Here is a 14,461-nt window from a genome sequence, read left to right as displayed (position 1 = left end):
CTCCTAACCGTATATTAAGAAATGTTGAATTAAACATCCCCTATTAAATGATATCGTGATTAAATTACAATCAAATTTGGTATCTTCTTGACTTATATTAAAGGCCATAAACTTAGTCTCAGTTTTATTGCTTGAAGTGAGATATACATAAGTATGAATGTGAATTTAACTCCACCAAAGTGGCTAAATTTTATATTATAAGCTTAGGTGGCAAACGTCAACCAGAGAATCGGAATTCATTATATGAAGGTGTGAAGTTTAGACTTAGTATATACTAATTTCATTCTAATTCAGCGTCAAACCACACAATTTTTAAGAAATCTTTTCCACTTAATTTCGTTAAAATATCACGTTGATCAACCGGAACGGTATAAAGTCAGGTGGAAAGACGGAAACCATATATATATATATTGGGGATAGAGAAATATATTAATTTTGACATTGCTCAGCTATACTCGAGAACATATTTTGAAGCAATTTTATATATAAAAAAAAAATATTAATACTCACTGACCGACATATTCGGCATAAAACTGGTTAGAATAACGAAAAGCATTATAAGTAGTATGTGGAATTTGATGGCAGTATTAACCCGATTCTATTAATTTTTTCTAATACCACATACTACTAACATGCCACAGACTAATAGAATGCTCCCACTGTTTCATTAAGGTACCTCACATACCATCACCAATCAAATGGAGTAAAGTCAGACGAATGTTCGAAAATCCTGATATTAGTTACATGGGGTTTAAGGAAAATTTTTACCCGATTTGATCTTGTTATGAGTAAAACACGCTCTCTCATTTTCATTGAGATAACTCACATATGCGGTATAAAGTCACGCGGAAGTTCAAAAATATTTATATTAGATATATGAGGGCTACAAGAACTATTGATCCGATTCAACCCATTTTTGAAACAAAGACATACTATTATCGATAGTTTCATTTACTTATTCTATTATATGAATTTCAATTATATATCTTACACAATGGCTGATATTTACGATAAAAAGTCAACTATAGGTACTGGGGTCCACATATTCAGTACCTAGGGGCTTGAACAGTTTTGGTTCGATTTAGAGAATTTTTGGTCACAAGGTGGCATACTTTAAACGTATTATTCACGCAAAGTTTTACGCCGATATAATCATTGTTGCTTGATTTGCATAGTGGAAAGTGAAAGAATCAAGTGGAATTTAAAATAGTGTCATATGGAAAATAGGCGTGGTTTTAATCCGCTTTCGCCCATTTTCGCACCATAATATGAGAAGAACGTTATGTACTGAATTTTGTTGAAATTGGTTAAGCAGATCTCAAGATATGGGTTTCCACGCCCACTGTCTAATTTTGAACGCGGTTCCTATAAACTCATCTCATACCATCCCTGAGATAAAATTAAATGTCTCTGGCGTGTTTAGTGCTTGATTTATCGCGCTTTTAGTAGTTTTTAACAGTACCGTTTCATGGGAAGTGGGCGGGGTTGGCACCCGATTTCACCCATTTTCACACCGTCAATACGAGTGCAAAAAACATTTGCTTCCAGAGAATTTTGTTATTAAGCTTTACTAGTTTAGGAGATATGCACATTAAACCTACCTACGGGACCACGCCCACTTAAAAATTTTTTTACTGCAGATGCCCCTTCCTAATGTGATCTCGTGTACCAAATAACAGTCTTGTATCTTATTGCGGAGCTTAGTTATGACAATTTATTTGTTTTTGATTAATGGCGTTTTGTGGGCGTGTACCAAGTTTCATAAAGATATCTCAATTTTTACTCAAGTTACAGCTTGCACGGACGGACGGACAGACAGTCACCCGGATTTCAACTCGTCTCTTCATCCTGATCATTTATATATACATAACCATATATCTAACTCGATTAGTTTTAGGTGATACAAACAACCGTTAGGGGAACAAAACTATTATACTCTGTAGCAACATGTTGCGAGAGTATAAAAACACAAGTTGTACTTCAACTTAAATATTGGGCTGTTCGGCTAATTCTTTGTAATATGCTAACGCAAGTCGAAAAGCGAGACCGGACAGTCTAATTGAGCAACAAAACTGAACTTTTGTCTCTCAACAAATTTTTCCCGTTCTCATAAAAACCTTACACTTCTTAAAATGCATTCGAAGCGAGTTTAGGGAAATCTTATTCTGTTGGTTTATTTTATCTATATCTATGCGTTTGGAGTAGGAAACTAAGTGTTTTTAGAGGGGAACATGCATGGTTTTCAATATAAGAATATATTAGAATACAATTTAATAGCAGCCGTGGATAATCTGAACCTTGGTTGGAGGTGGATCTTCCAGCTGGATAACGATCCGAAACACACGGCCCACATCATAAAAGAATGGCTACTTTACTATGCACCACGTCAATTAAATACGCCACCAAGAGCCCTGAATTAAACATTATTGAGCACGTTTGGGAGATTTTGGATCGCAAGGTTAGCACACTTCAGGTTTAAACCGTTTTGGTTAATTTCTGTTAAAACTAAAGAAACTACAATTCTAAAACTGTTGGCGATTATTAACGTATTCTACTAAATTAAACAACAATTATTGTTTCGCTCTTTTTTTATATTTTTTAATAATGTTTTCTTCGAAATCAAAGCAAAATATTACATTTCACCTTTTTTAATATCGTTACAAGCCAAGAATCATTTTAGCCAAGAACTTTATTCTAAACTTATGTATTAACTAAATTAAAAAATTTTATATTATTTTTATAATGAGTCCCATCTTGTTGAGGATGATCTCAAAGATCCGATTTACTAGCGATTCGTAAAATTTTCTAATATAATTTAAGGATGCCTTCAACAAATTTCTTTTTAGTAGAATACTGCCGGCCAGACTTCAAAGCTTTGCTATTGGTTCCCCACAAGTTTAAAAAAGATTTTTATAATGGAGAGAAGGAGTTTGTATTCATATTTGTATTAAAAACATGCAGTTCACACGTACCATATTAGAAGATGGATCCCCATAATATAGGAATATCAAGTTAATTTTATGCACCAAATTTGATTAAAATTTATTTAGCAAGTTATCACACTTTAGTAGTTTTCAATATAACCGTTATATGGGGACTGGACGTGGTTATCATAAAATTTCACCAATTTTCACACCACAGGTGAAAGTTTAAAAAACATTCCTTTTCTGCAAGTTTGGTCGACATATCTGTAATGGGTTGTGATATATGAACATTAAATTTATTAAGCGCTGAACCACAGATGCCTCATTGGCCATTCACACTTCAATGATCTGTTTCGAATTAAAGTGTGTCTTAATTTTAAGCTTGGTTATAGCCCAAGTTATCGCATATACAGCCACACGGACGAACATACAGACAATCACTTATTGTCCTGATCATTGATATATGTATAACTCGATTAGTTCTAGGTGTTAAAAACATTCATTACAACATTCTGCAAGAGTGTAAGAGTTATTGGAGAAGCTGCGGATATCTAATCAAACACAACACAACACAAGCTGAACTTCTATCTATACCATTGTCCGACCAGAAAATGACTTTGAGCGAAAACATATAAAGGACTATTACTAAGCTCAAAATTAGGAGATAAAAACGTTACTTGGTATAAAGAATCACAGTGGAAAGGGGGATCTGTGGCCTGAATTTTTTGTTAAGTGGGCGTGGCTCCACCCTCTAATAGGTTTACGGAGCATATCTTAGAAACCACTAGCTCTACATTGTGACCAGAAAGTTTTCGGAAATTGTCATTTAAACTGCCCGCGCTAAATATATTTCAGCACTTTTTTTGTTAAGTTGGTAGCACTGTCCTTAATTACTATGCCAAAAATGAGCGTAATCTGTAAACCAGTTTGTTTGCAGCTGCTGTTGAAATCAGTCAACCTCAGTAGTGTTTTGCGATTTTTACAATGGAAAAAATATTGAACAAATAATTTGTGTTTCGAACCAAATTTTGTGTGCGGAATCGTTGCGAATGCTAGAAAAGCCTTATGGTGAATCTATTCTATCGAAAACCCAAGTCTACGACTAATACAAAGCATTTAAGGATGGTCGAGAAACCGTCGAACCACTGACGATAAAATCAAAAAAGTGAGTTAAATCGTGCTCGAAAATCGTCATGCGAGTGTTAGAGCTCGTTTGATTTTAACCGATAATTAGGGCATGAGACACGTCAATGCTCAGCTTGTTCCAAAAGAGCGTTTTATTTACAATTTCCGGAAACTTTTTTGTCACAAGATATTTCAATCAAACTTGCTGAAAGAAATTCCTTTGAACGCTTCTTTATTTATTTATTTATTATGAGTGTTAAATGAGATTATACTACGCCCACACCCTATAAATGTTATATTTGTGGAAAACTACTAAACGGTCTAAAACTCAATAAATAATTGTATCATAAAACCTTGAATATATAGTATCTCTGAACATGCCACTACTTTTCAAGCCCTCCATCTTTTCCTTATAATAGTGTGTCCTTGGGTCCAAAAACGGTAAAATCTAGTTAATACTTACATTAGCCCCCAAATACCTAATTTAAAGATTTTCCCATTTACGGTTGACTCTATGCCGTATATACCGGTCACACTTGCATCTAACATATCTTACGAAAATTTAGCGAGCGCCTCTCTATAATAACATTGTGTCCTTGTGCCTAAAATGGATAAAATCGGGTCAATACCATATATATATATATATACCATATATATACGGACCACTGCAACGCCCAGAAAACGCCATTAATTGAAAACCTATAAGTTGCCAAAACTAAGAAGAAAATTAAGTTACAAAACTGTAATTTGGTACAACGAATCGCATTAAGGAGGGGCATCTATGGTTTGAAAACAATTTTGCACAGGGCTAAATAACTCTTCTTATGAAGTTGTGAAATTAGGTGAAATTGGATGATAACCTCACCCACTCCGCACACACGGTATAGTATATTACAATTGAAACTTTTTACAAAGAGTGGCTTTAAAACATGGCGTGTTGCGTTTTAAAATTGGACCAAAGTGCCTATAACTGATAGTTTATTTAAAATATAGGTACATTATATCAGACAATATGTAATAATATTATTAAAATTAACTAAAAGTTATTATTATCAAAATTAAGTGGGCAAAATTTCTTAAAAATGTTTTCGTTTAGTGTTTAATATGCATGAAATTGGTCTAGACCTTGGTCTAAACTTCATATCCCTAATATTGTGATATTCATCTCTGGTTGATGTTCTTCTCAAATACCCCATATAGAAATCAAGTCGCTTTGGTTGAACTTATATCACATATACATATATCATTTGAGTTAATTAAGTTGATTTTGATATAAACATCCCAGAAACCAAGCAAAATTTAGTAACGAAACTATGTAAGTATATCACCTATAGAATAAATTAATATAATAATATACCTTTCGGAACATTTGTTAATGTAAATTTGTACCAACACCTGAATGTATTACTCCGGCTTTGATCCTAGTATAAAATGTTACGCTACACCGCAACTAAGCTCTTCCTTATACTATGTTCGCACCGAATTCAAATCCTCTTGAAAACACAATTTGTGGAACCGAAGTCGTTCTGACCGACATTGTGTGTTTTCGATGAGTTTTCATTGACAGTTCACACATCTATTTGTTTACGTTTGTTATGTACCCTACAAGAACAGTGACGGTCATCTGATGGGTAATATGACAGTCATAGCTGAAAAAATTTTGTCAGCGCGCACAACAAAGTTTCTATCATTTTCTTAAGAAAATACTGCTCACTCTCATGTCTTTTTTTGAGTCATTGCTGACCATAAATCCGTCATAGCTGAAAATTGTCAGTTATGACTGAAACGCTATCAGAAGTGAAAAATTCTTTTGCGCAGTAGATAATATAATTTTTATTTCTTTAATAAATTTCAAACTTTTAATCAAAATTAGTTATAATAATATACTTAAATATAAAAAGGAATGCAACAAAAAATATATTAAAATATGAAAATATAAAAATAAATGTTCACTTGATGCCATCTCCAGAATGTAACTTTTCAAGGGATTTTCAGCGAAAACTGTGTTTTCGTTTGAAAGATTTTGTATGGATGAAAACACAAGTTTTCGCGTGAAAACCTCTTTTGTCTATAAAAACACGAATTTTGTGTCTTTGCAAACATAGTATTACTTGTTTAATATAAAGTTTTGTAACAACTGAAGTCTTTTTGTGTGAATATTTCCCTGCCTTTGATCTTTGCAAAGCGCCTGAACTTAGCACTTTATCCTTTAAACAAGTAATGAAGAGCTATTTTCGGATATAACCGAACATTTTATACTCTCGAAAAGTTAAATGGCATACTCGTTTGAGATTTCTTTATATATAATATATTATTAATTAGAGCAATTTGTAAACTAAATTTACTCAAATTATAAGAAATCGTTCTTGTGTTTTGTTGTATACGCTTACAACTGATTTTAAATAGAATGCATTATAACTGTATTGAGGAGTATGAAAAAAATCGTTTTTGTACAATAAATAACATTTTTTATTTATTATATCGATATTATTATACATGCTTAGAAATAATTAATATTAACAACTTTAAAAATTATATTATTATATTAATTTGTATATAATATTATATTTACAAAATTAAACATAAATTTTTATAGAGATTCTTATACATATATCCAAATTATTTTTCTTTTCTCCTTTTACTATTTAGTTTCAATCATATATTTATACAATAATGTCTTATATAATAACAAATTATACGTATAATTAATTAAAATTTTCGTAATTTGATTATTTACACATTTTTTTAAAATTGTCTTAAAAACTACTGTCAAAGTTGCTATACCATTCTAATTCGATTATATTGTGAAAAAAATTAAAAATTATTGCACTAAGTCTGAAAACTTTAGTTCGAAATATAGACGCAAATACTGGCATGATAGCTGTGTACTGTCTCAAAAGTAATTGCATTAACATGGAAAGGATCCATGTTTGAAAATGCCCAATCAATTTATGTACCGGCAGGTGTATTTGAATATTCTACACCAAGCAGGGAACTAAAGTTTTTTCTTGAAGCCGACTTCCTATTGTAGTCCCTGTAGACATTAAACAAATGTTAATATCTCCAAGAATTAGCACATTGTGAATACTTCCTATTGTAGTCCCTGTAGACATTAAACAAATGTTAAAATCTCCAAGAATTAGCACATTGTGAATACATAACTCAGAAGTAAGGACTTCCTGAAGTTCTAATTAAATGTCTGACAGAGAAAGAAAGCGGCCTGAATAAATATTCTTTACAGCCTTTGGTTCTATAGAATCCGTGCTATCGATCCTCAGCTCGTTAATTGGAGTAAATCTTGGTATATCAAAATTTTCGTAAGGATAACTCCAAGTTTCTACAAAACATAAAATATCTGAAAATAGCATCAAACAGTCGCTTTTTATATCATTCATGTGGGTATGAAGAGTCCGAACATTATGGTATAAAATAAGATGTGAGGATGCTCGGGAAATCATAAAATTGAAACTTGTTGTGAGTACTTTATTTGTGTTCAATTCCATCAGTTCCCTAAATACATGATCCGATTCAAAAAATTTGTTAGGAGCAATCAACTCTCCTATGATGAATAGAGCCTCTGCAGTAGTAGCTCGACTGCAAGCGACAAATATTGAAGCTCTAGGCATTCTGAATCGAGTAGGAACTACAACTTTATTATATGTGGCACCCTGACTTTTATAAGTTTAATAGTTATTCCCTCAGCCCGAGCAACTAGAAACCGATTTCTTTCAATAGAAATTTGTTCATTTCTTTTATATTGCAAAGATTTTAGAACTTTTTTAATTCGAGTCCAAGAACTTTCTAAACGATGAGGCTTTTTTTGATCGTGCTATCAAACCAACAGAAATTTCCAAAAGTTTAATCCACCGCTACCGTCTTCAAGAGGCATGACAACCCCGCTTTTTGATAAATTATCGTCTTCCTTCTCTTCTTCTTCATGATCACTGTCTTGTCTTGTGCTCTTCTACTAGATTTAAAATTTTTATACATAGAGGCAAAATCAGCTAAATAAAAAGTTTCTAACTGATCGGATCTTTCAATATTTCAGTCAAGGAAGGTTCTGAAGTTCCGGTCTAGGTTTCACCATTCGAACACGTTCCTTAGGCCGAGAGGTATTTATAAATGCAGATATTTCTGTGCCTGATATAAATTTGGGACCTATATGTTTAAGTTTTTCCTTAATAGTATAATTTCCAGCATTTACCTCTGATATAACTTCGTTTAAGAGACTAGAAATTCCCCTGTTAGATTTGTTAATATAATCAATAATATACAAGTATGAACAGCAAACATATGCATCCAGTATTTATTTTATATCCATATTTGCTCTACAAAGTTCCAAAATCAGGGATTATAAGCGTTTATATAACGATCCTGTAATTTTCTTTTTAGAAAAAATTTGGGTTTTAATAAGCTTGATCGAAGAGCTAAAAAATAGTCATCAAAAGATATATTTATTCTACTATCAGACATTATATGTTCAAAATCATTTTAATTAGAAATGTCTTCTGTAGTCATATTTGAATTTTGAAAAAGTTTTCCTTGTGTGCCTCTGAGTTTTGACTTGTTTCTTTAACAGGTAACAGTATTTCCGTTGAAAGCATTGGTGGATATGGTATACCAAAACGACAAAACTGTTGTCCTCTTATTTCCCTAACACACGACCGACTGTGGTTATGCTTTTGATAACCCAAATAATTTTCTAAGTGGCTGGCTAAAGGTTGGAAGCCCGAATTGGCGAATCGTAGTGATTGCCTTTTTCTTCTCAGCTTCCCAATGCGCAGGAGAGGATCTAACGCCTTTCAAAACCTTGTAACCATCATCGTGTTGAATCAAGTTTTGAACAAAGTTTTTGTTTAACCGATTTTTGGCTGTAACTCGGTTGCGACCTGAAAACTTTCTAAGGCAAATGGATGTACTATTCTTAATTTGTAGCAGTTCTAATTTTTTGTAATCATAAAACAACTTTAGAATGGTACACGCTCTTCTGTCAAAACGGCGATTTTCAGAACGTATTATCTTGCTATATGTTTCAGAGCATGTACGTTTCTGCTCAACGTATATTTTTCCAAATGACAACTCTTCTTTATTATTATCTTGAATTATTTCAATTGGTCTATATCCTTCACCTGGCACTATAACTAAATGGTTATAGTCCAAGTTTTCTGCAGGAATATTGTCCAAAAGAGTTTCTTGACCACCTAGATTTAGCTCTGAAAGTAAAACACCCGTGGGAATATTACTGCCTAAGGAATTATGATGAAAACTTTGTTCCGCATGAAAAGATTGAACCAATCGGGAATCCTCTGCAGATGCAACAAACGGAACTTATTCTTGGTCATCAAATTCTGAAATGCAGTTCTCCTTAATATGTATATTGTGCTCACGATACAGAGGGGTATTCACTAAGAATTTCAAAGCTTCCATAATCTTTGCGGGGCATATGGTATCGATCATGTAATCATGATTGTATTCCAAACATCTTCTTAAGTGAATTTGTATCACATGAGCCTGATTAAAGGACCTTGGCGGAGATGTCACAACATTGTTAACAGAAATTGGTATATTAACAATAGCACCTTTGAGCAAACTCTGACCTTGATATCCTAACGGACGGATTGTCATAAATGGCAATCTAGGCATTATGAGACATTCTTCAATGGGGGTTAAATCTTTCAAACAATCCGGTATTTCAGGAAAATCTAGACCGGAAGCTAAACATATATTTGGAACGTTCCTTTTAACAATCGCATTTTTTCAAGTAGCACAAAAATTGTAATTCTAACTTTACTAACTAACTCTTCCGAAGGAAATTTTTGCGTTAAGAAGATGGCGGATGCAGCATTCGGGTGACCTGGCGCAATAGTTTCAAAATTTAATTTGCGAACTTAGTGTGAAAACCATAACCCGGAACAGCATATACATATTTCAATACGGCCTTCTTTATATTTTCGAAATATATGCTTTTGAAATCTGTTAAATTGCCACTATTATCAGTTTCTATAACATTATTTTCTCTCGTTAATCGGTTTCGTTGGGACTGCCTTTCGTTTTCAATTTTCCTGTTGACAGAGTTATTTCTAAGAAGTCTGAGACGTCTCTGATTCAAAATTTTTTTCCTCAACCCCCCCCCTACTAAGCTGTCGACTTTGTGTTTCTCTATCACGTTCCTCTCTTTGCATTTGATCACGAATGCGCTCTGATTTCCTATACTCAGGATTTCTTTCCCGAAGTTCTCTATGATCCCTAGTCTTCCTACTTTGCTCATCATGACGTACCTCGGGATTTTCTTGACGAGATCTATGATATCAAGTATTTCTTATTAGCTCTTCAGATGTGGATCTTTCCGCCTTCAAAAGACCGTTCCCCAAGATTTTCCTGCCTGGTTCTATATTGATTTGTATTGATAATTTGTTCGGACAGACGTACATCGGAATTTAATCTACGATTAGCGTGACTTCTATTCTGAAGACGACTTAGTAATACAGATTTTCCACTTAATCTAGGCATAATTAATAAATAATAAATGGCTTTTTATATAAAATACTTATATAATTCCGTCCACCCGAGTGTGAAAAGTTTTTTCCTAGGTGCTACTCTCTGTCACTGTATGTATAAGCACTATATAAGTAAGTATTAAACACTTAGCACTTTGCTGTAACTGAAACTACAAACAGAGTGTACTGATATTTATTATACTCTTGCAACATGTTGCTACAGAGTATGGTATATTTTTACACACACAGCTTACGTACATTTGTATACCTATATATTACATATATATTCACTAACATAATAATACATCATATTTAGTTATATATATACTTGTATTTTAAAAATTAGTAGTTTATTTTATTATACTGAAAATAAGTGCTCGGAAAACCCTTCCGTAAATTGCTTTTGTCTAACGCTTTTTAAAACAGGGGGATCTATGTTACCTAGGTACCTGAAAGGTCTGCTCATGAAGGCTAAATATTATATTATAAAGGTTGGAAGCTATCTCCCTTCCGCTTTTTTGCTCTTCATTCAATGCTTTATAAAAAGTGTTACAGTGATCGGATTTAGTTAAAATATGCGCCGTTTTGTTCGATGATCTGTTTCCATCTAGACGGCAACTTCATAATACCTTCCTCGTAGAAGCCCCCTTCCTTATTTGCGAAGAATTCGGACAGCCACTTTTCACAAGCCTCTTTTGAGTTCAACTTCACACCACCAAGGGCATTCGCCATGGACAGGAACAGGTGGTAATACTTGGCGCTACGTCCGGGCTATATGGTGGATGTGATAAAACCTCCCATCCGAGCTCCTGTAGCTTCTGACGAGTCATCAACGAAGTGTGTGGTCTGGCGTTGTCCTGGTGGAACACTACACCCTTCCTGTTGGCCAATTCTGGACGCTTCTGGTCGATCGCCTGCTTCAAGCGGTCCAGTTGTTCGCAGTAGATGGTAGAATTAAGCGTCTGGCCATATGGGAGCAGCTCATAGTGGATGATTCCCTTCCAATCCCACCAAACACACAGCAAACCCTTCCTGGCCGTCAATCCCGGCTTGGCCACTGTTTGGGACGATTTACCGGCCTTCGACCACGACCGTTTTCGCTTGATATTGTCGTATGTGATCCATTTTTCGTCGCCAGTCACCATCCGCTTCAAGAATGGGACAAGTTCGTTCCGTTTCAGCATCATATCGCAGGCGTTGATTCGGTCCAGAAGGTTTTTTTGCGTCAAATTATGCGGCACCCAAACATCAAACTTTTTTTTGTATCCAGCCTTCTGCAGATGGTTCAAAATGGTTTGGTGACTAACTCCCATCTCCTGGGCGATGTCACGAGATGCCATATGCCGGTCTAACTCGATGTATTCCATGATTTGATCGGTATTTGTCGTCACAGGTCTTCCGCCGGCTGGCTTATCCATGGTGTCGTTTTCACCGGCTCTGAATCATCGAAACCATTCCTCCGCGGTTCGAAGTGATAGAGTACCATCCCCCAAAACACCTTTAATCTCACGGAACGTTTCTCGAGCGGATTTGCCTTTAACGAAGGAAAACTTTAAAATAGCGCGAATTTCTCCGTTAGTGAACTCCATGTTTACACGTCTATAACTGTTGAACGCAATATCCAAACTAATCATGCATAGCGTTGTTTTGTAGGTTATGTCAAGACCTTTCAAATTATGTATAGTGTTGCCAGACACGAGCTCTGTAGCGCTTTGTACATAGCCGCGAAATTCAAAAGACAAAAAAGCGGAAGGGAGATACCTTCCAACCTTATATATATAAACCTTTCATAAGCTGCCAACGGCACTGGATATAAATGTAATTTTCTTAAGTTTACAGTTCACCTCATGACCTTCATATTAAAATGTGTCGCAAAACTGAAAAAATAGACTTTTGATACTACACTATTAATATTTATTTCATGCGATTTTTTCTAGAAAGATATTTTTGCTCTGTGCAAAGTCCAGCACTCTAAGATACTTTTTTACATATTTGTCTGGTATATTTTGTTATAAGTTCAACATGATGGCTGAAAAAATATACCTATCCACTGATTATCACTAAATATTAGGAGAAATGTATGTATATACAAGTAGAAATCTATATCTATCTCGATTAGTTTTAGGTGATGCAAACAACTGTTTGGTGTACAAAACTATACTCTATTGCAACATGTTCTGAAAGAATTCAACATTCATTATTTGATTATTATTTGGTATCTTATTAACTTATGTTATTGATCATAGATTTATTTAGTGCCCGAGATTTTAACTTTAATAAAAAGAAACTATTTAACTCAAACATGATATACTTGTATGTGATATAAATATATGGGGTATATGAGGTTGCTTTTGTATCAGAGGAGCGGAAATCAGTATATTAGGGTTATAGGTTTAAACAAAGGTCTAGACCAATTTCATTCATATGCAGCGATAAGCGACATGCTTTTTAAGAAAAAACGTCCATTTAATTTCATTAAATTATCAAATTAACGAAAAAAATTATACCATAAGTAGTACATGTGAACTGAGGAAATTCGTGGACCAATTTCACACATTTTTGGCATTAAACTATTGTATGTTTAATATTTTACGTTTATATAAAGTCAAACGGAAGCTATTATTATTTACAGTAAGTATGTTGGAGCTAGGGTCAATATACCCCCGATAATGGGTACTAGGACGGAACCGGGAATTTTATATTTAGAAATTCGCAAGAATCAAAGGCCAGGAAATTCCTTCAGGTGTGGCAAAACCTTATATTACAAAAATGTTGCGAAAGAAATTAACATCCATTATTTAATCAAACCGTGATTAAACTACGATCAAATTTTCTATCTTCTTGATTTATACTAAAGGCCATAAACTTAGTCTCAGTTTTATTGCTATATTTTAGTTCGCGTCAGCGGAAATTATATAAAAACAAGTAAGGAATGGCTAAGTTCGGATGTAACCGAACATTTTTTACTCTCGCAAAGTCAAATGGTATACTCGCTTGAGATTTCTTTGGATTGACTGATATTTTCGGTAGAAGCTCAACTATAGGCACTGGGGTCCATATATTTAGTACTTAGGGGCTTGAACAGTTTTGGTTCGATTTATACAATTTTTGGTCACAAGGTGGCATACTTTAAACGTATTATTCACGCAAAGTTTTACCTCGATATAATCATTGTTGCTTGATATGCACAGTGGAAAGTGAAAGAATCAGATGGAATTGAAAATGGTGTTATATGGGAAACAGGCGTGGTTGTAGTCCGATTTCGCACTATGACACAGAAATATAAAGAGAACATTATACGCCGAATTTGGTTGAAATCGGTTAAGCAGATCCCAAGATATGGGTTTTCACCTAAAAGTGGGCGGTGTCACGCCAACTGTCTAATTTTGAACGCGGTTCCTATAAAGTTATCTCATACCATCCCAGAGATAAAATTTAATGTCTCTGGCATGTTTCGTGCTTGATTTATCGCGCTTTTAGTAGTTTTTAACATTACCGTTATATGGGGAGTGGGCGGGCTTGTCACCCGATTTTACCCATTTCACACCGTCAATACGAGTGCAAAAAACATTTGCTCCCAGTGAATTTGGTTATTATAGCTTTAGCGGTTAAGGAGATATGCACATTAAACTTATTAGGGTGGGACCACGCCCACTTTAAAAAAAAAAATTTAATTGCAGATGCCCCTCCCTAATGTAAGCTCGTGTACGTCGTCTTGTATCTTATTGCGGAGCTTAGTTATGGCAATTTATTTGTTTTTTGTGGGCTTGGCAGTGGTCCGATTACGCCCATCTGCAATACCAACCGTCTTCATAAAGATATCTCAATTTTTACTCAAGTTACAGCTTCAACGGACGGGCGGACAGACAGTCACCCGGATTTTAACTCGTCTCTTTATCCTGATCATTTATATAT

At 34.4% G+C, this 14,461-nt stretch overlaps 1 protein-coding gene across 29 annotated transcripts in view; it reads left to right on the top strand.

Annotated features, from left to right (window-relative positions):
• Nucleotides 1-14,461, top strand: part of 5PtaseI (inositol polyphosphate-5-phosphatase A) — a 600,945-nt gene that overhangs the window by 456,452 nt on the left and 130,032 nt on the right. The gene's annotated exons all lie outside the window — the stretch shown is intronic.

This window comes from Bactrocera oleae, chromosome 2 (assembly GCF_042242935.1).
Source record: "Bactrocera oleae isolate idBacOlea1 chromosome 2, idBacOlea1, whole genome shotgun sequence".
Taxonomy (NCBI): domain Eukaryota; kingdom Metazoa; phylum Arthropoda; class Insecta; order Diptera; family Tephritidae; genus Bactrocera; species Bactrocera oleae.
Note: the sequence above shows the minus strand (reverse complement) of the source record. Positions and strands in the feature narration are given on the sequence as shown.